Raw genomic sequence first — 6,000 nt, forward strand, 5'->3', positions numbered from 1 at the left:
ATTTTCTTTAGCAAAAAATCATTCAATTTTGCACACATATCACAGAAAGTTACTAAACTACTTTTGTAACAAAAAAGATCATTGAAATTTTGTTGAAGTATCATATAAAGACATTATATAATTTCTTTGTAATTAAAAAAATCATTCAACTTTTCCTGAGTATCATTTAAAACGTCTTCTTTGTTTCCTCCTAAATGATTCTCTGTAACACTTAGGCAAATTTGAATGGCTTTTTTTTGGTACACAAAAAATTGTTTAGCGATTTTCATGATATCTAAGTTAAGTTGAGTGACCTTTTTGTTACAAAGATAAATACAAAAAAGTAAAAATTGTGTGTCGACCATCGACGAAATTAACTCCTCGCGACACAAATATCATAGCATGCTTAAAGTCCTGTAAGTTTAAAAAAATCTATTCTTTTTTTATGATACTCGTATGCGATCGAACAGGTTCACATAAAATGAAACGAATTGAGCAGAATTTTACCTGTCTCCACACTAGGGGAGATAGAATTGGGGCGGTGACATTAATCATATGAATTGCTAATGCTGCTTTATAGTTTTGCTTCTCACATTGCTTGTTAGAATCATCACCAATTATGGTGCTATAACTTGTAAATGTTTCACCATTTTGTAGCCCAACAACTTGATCCAGGAAGTGCTCAATGGGCATCTTACACGGTTCTACATAATTGGGCGGGTATTCATCGTAGGGAAAATGACTTAATAATATTACTTAAGACTCTAAATTACAAAATATAAAAAATACTTTTTCTTATTTACAAAACATACCAACAAAATTACAAAGTATACCAAATAGAATACCAGAATTGGACTTAATGAGATACCCACGATTTTGGGCATTTTTTAAGGAAAATAATCTGATTTTAAATGTGAACTTAATTATAGGATAGTTACCAATCAACTTCTTCTCCTTTTTTAAAAGATTCTTCTCTCTCTCTCTCTCCCCCCCCCCCCCCCCCCCTTTATGATAGACACCACTTGTAGACCTAAAATTCATCTTCTCTCATAATATAAATTTTCAAACCAATATTACAAAATATTTTTTTATTACTGACATGTGTATTAATTGTATATAAAAATTGATTTGTATCGTTTTGAGTTATGTGCGATCATTGGGTGTTTGAAATCTGTATAAATGTTGAAAACTAGTATGTATGAAATGTGTATGGAATCAGCTATATACTATCATCTTTTTAGATATATGTGGCATAGTGTGTATGGAATGCGAATAAATTCGATATAAATTAATCTAAAAAATGTTGAAAATTATACGGGTATGGAATGTGGTTTGTATCAATAAAAAAACTTAATATACATATATACTTTCTCATAATCTATACATTTTGATTAGATTTTATACAATTTATATGTACTTTATCATAATCAAAATATACATACAACTTTTATACATATTTCGTACATAAAAATTATAACGAATTTATACATTTATACATATTGCATACAAAAATTTACACAAATTTATTTTCTAGTGTATGAACTTTGTATGAAATCTGGTTTGTATCAATTACAAATTTATTATGCATATTTTCTCAAAATTTATACATACTTTGATTAAATTTTATACAATTTATATGCACTTTATCATAATCGAAATACACATAATTTTAATACATATTTCATATACAAAAATTATAACAAATTTATACAGTTATACATATTGCATATAAAAATTATACATATATGTTTTCTGATGTATATAAAAACTACCTATTAGTAGTGAATTTTTGAATAAAAGTTGAAGAAAATTAGAGAACAATATCTCTTAATTTTGAATGGGGAGATAAAAGTGGATGAAATAACGGAGCATGGAGAAAATCAGGTCACAATATATTTTAATTTTGATTGGAGAAAGAAAATTGGATAACATAATGAAAGCAATCTCCTTACCTTATTTAATGTGTTTTATTTAATTATTTTTAATTTACCTGATTTGTATAGATTTTATAACAAATTTATTGATATATTTTGTAAACTGAAAAATATCGTCATATTCCGTAAATATAACCTCTAAGTATGTACATATATGTTTTTTGCCCTTCATTGTAAATGGCTCTTCAGACCCAATTAGTGACTTGAACGTTTGCATTGGTAGCCCCAATTCTTTGGCATTCATTAACCATGGATACAATTGCACTGAGTAGCCCCATGACACTGATAATGACCAGTTTCTATTTAAGTCATAGCACAAAGTATGTTGCATCGTTCGACTTGGGTCCTTTTTCTAAGGTTCAATCAGCTTTTTTATGGAGTCAAATTGGATCATTGATGGAATTAATGGATCGACAATATACACGTCGAGATGATGAAGAGAGACAAAATGGTGCCACAGGAAGTGCTGCTAATAGCCCTCGTGGACTTCCTTGTATGTTTTTCAAAAAAAAAAAAAATTGAATTTTTCAATCTATTAACAGTCAAATAAGATCTACAACGACAACAACAACATATCAACGGTAATTCTTATTTCACAAGTGGCGTCTGGGAGGGTTGTGTATAAGTAGTCTTATTCCTACTTGTAAAGGTATAAAGAGACTGTTTTGAGACTGTTTTCGATTGATTCTCACCTCAAGTAAAACATATCAAAAATCAAGTATGTAAAGCAAACAAAATAGCGAAGAAATGATACGATAACCGAAGAAAAGGAAAGAACTAATAATACTAAATTGAAGAATAAGATAGTAGGAAATCTAAATTAAAGTATTGTTATAGGCGTATTAACGACCAATTATTATAAATGCAATAAAAAGTTTGAACTAATGAGACTATTATAAAGAAATTTGACTGTATACTATAAAAAGAAACAATTTAAGGGAACCACCCAGCTTCCAAACGCTCTTTTCATTTCCTTCCCTTCCTGACGAATATTTTCTATTTTTCTCCGTCTTAATTTACATGAACTTTTTTTTTTTTGGACAGTTTGAAACACAACGACCTATTTTTAAATGGGTGAAAATTATTTTCACCTCCCAACTTTGCTTTAAAAATCTCCCCCCCCCCCCCCCCCCCCACACACACACACAAAAACCCTCACCCTCAACTTTGAACAATATTCATTCTCCCCCCTTTATCCTAATCAACTTTTTTAAATTCCTATTTTATCCTTACATTATCAACTTGTCTTTTTCTCTTTTATTTCTTTAAATCATGATATTTTTTTATCTCCTTAATGTATGTAACAAATTTCCTATAAGAAAATAATAATTATTTTCGAGACGGAAAAAGAAAAGTAAGAAATACTAAGTGAGTAAACTTAATATCATTCTATAATGAAATAAATGAGAAGAACAAGACTTTTTTTAAATAATAATAATAAACAAATCTCTAATATCTGTATTTATACAAGTAAAAATAATAGGTAATAATAACTTTATAAATATATTTCAATGCGGGTAATACAAAATAATTAATAAAAATGGAGGTATATTCTGTAACAAATTCCGAAAAGATTATCTATTTATATTGTAAACGAATTTTAAATTATTTAAAATAAAATATTCCACTAATGACAACCAAAACTCGTTTTATATATTGACAATAGAGAATAAAAGATAAGTGAAACTTAAATATAAATGTACATGTATATGTAAAACAACGGGTAATATGTATGTGTGTGTGTAGTACATGCATGCACATACATAATATATACTTAATCCATGTAATATTAAAATATTCAGTCATAAAAGTAACATTAGATTTTGTGATAAATTCATAAAAGGATTATTCTACTTATAATATGAACTTAAATAAAAATTTATAAATACCTAGGTTAAAAAAATAGATTTTATATACTATATAAAAAGGTATTACATTTTTGGAGAATTGAAATGTCAAGGGTAAAATAGACATTGCATATGATAAGGAAGGGGACCGGGGGGGGGGGGGGGGGGGGGGGGGGAGAATGTCTATTGTTTATAGTTGAAGGGGGAGTTTGATTTTTAAAGCAAAGCTGTCATTTCTAAATGTCGAGCAATTTAACTTAAGCATTTAATTTTACCGTTAATTAATGACAAGCTTTAATTTGTGACTATAAAAATTTATGACATGATTAAGACGATAAGTTACAAAAGTCATATAGCCACAAAAATATCACGACATATTTAAAATCATTCGTTTCAATAGGCTTATACCCACAAAATTAAAATGTTATGGCATATTTGAAACTATAAGTTTCAAAATTTTATTTCTTTTTTGATACATGCTTCTTAACAAATAAATTTAGTTTTCCTCTGTGTACATAGTTTAAGAAAGAAATAAAAACTTTTGAAATTTGTGGTCTAAACAAACATTACACATCTATATATGAGTTTATAAGCCATTTCATCAAGTGTAAACTTAGAATTCTAAAGTTAAGTTGTTTTAACTTTTTTTTTTTGTACAAACTAAAAAGGAAAAATGTGTTACATAAAGTAGAACAAAGAAAATAGTATATATCTAATAACTATACACAAAAATAACATAGATCAAATTTTAAAATGACAATAATATTACAAGAAGTAAAATGTTGGATTTTAAAGATATATACCTGATGGAGACCAAGTTCTTTAGTGAGAGGAACACCAATCTTAGCCACACAACTAGCAATCCTTTGATCAGAAGCAAACAAGTAATGGTAGCGCCTAATGCAACAATCTAAAATCTTCACTAACTCCATTGCTAAAGGATAACTAATAGCAATGCCACCACCACCATAACCAATATTATAGGAACACACTGCATCTACCTCCACATAATACATTTGATTGTGATCATATTTATCCAAAACGGCCACCAAATTCTCCCTGAAAAATACAGATATTTCTTGTTCTAATTCTGAAGTTGATCATTTGGTCCTTATCCATCTTTAGAGAGACTCTCATCCTGTTAGGAAGGTCGACAATATTTGTGAAGAAGTTTGTTATCCTAAATAGTTAAGCTCTAGTTAGTCATAAAATCTGCAACAGTGTTTGCTTCTCTATAGTAGTGAGTAAAATAGAATTATCCCTTCTCTTTCAAAGCTTCAATCTTTTCTATAATACTTTTAATTTGTCAATGAGAAGGTCATCTTTTTGTTGATAGAATTGATCAAAACCATATATGGAGTATGATTCAATGATCACATTCAGCACGTCATTATTGATGCACCCGTTCATACCAATTAAAATAGCAAAAGCTTCAACAAAGTTGTTGTGCAGTTTAATTTCCCAAAAAAGAGGTAAATGCTGTGACCAAGTTGGTTTAATTCTGAGATTATAATCGTGGGATGACACCAATTTGTTTCATTGTGTATCGATTGGATAGTAACATAATGGAATTAATTAAAGTTTTGAATCTTAATATTTGCTTCTTATCGTTTTCCACGTCAAAAATAAAGTATATGTAAGCCTAAGAGAAAATTAATTTTTCCCTTTTTATTACAAGGTACGGACACATTGCTATTGATAAAATATAACTATTGGGATTTGACAATAATTAATTAATTAATTAATACTCCTATTTGCAGTGCATGGAGAAAGTAGTGCACATCGAAGCTAGTATCACTGACGTTGCGATGGAGTGGTAAATAAGTTTCAGCGTGCAAGTTTTGGTGGAATGGAGTCGCCTTCACAGGAAAATTCATAATTTTTTTTTTTTTAAGGGTTTATTTTTATATTTTTTATCATCAAACCTCTAAAGAAATTTTGAAATTATGAGTACAGCATCTAATATTTATCAAATTTTAATGATCGTTTTACATAAATATCCATACGTAGTGTCGAATACGCTTTAACCCGGGAATAATACTCTCCATTTGCGAAGAGATTAATTCTCTAACAAAATACTCACTCAGTTCCGGTTAGTTGTGTGACATATATAGTTTGAATTGACACATATGGAGTTTTAAAAAATGAAGATTTCTGAAATTTATAGTCATAAATATGTTATAACATTTGTGTAGTTAATATACTCTTAGTCCCATCAATCCATATTATATGATACTTTT

Source organism: Lycium barbarum, chromosome 3 (assembly GCF_019175385.1).
Source record: "Lycium barbarum isolate Lr01 chromosome 3, ASM1917538v2, whole genome shotgun sequence".
NCBI classification, from domain to species: Eukaryota; Viridiplantae; Streptophyta; class Magnoliopsida; order Solanales; family Solanaceae; genus Lycium; species Lycium barbarum.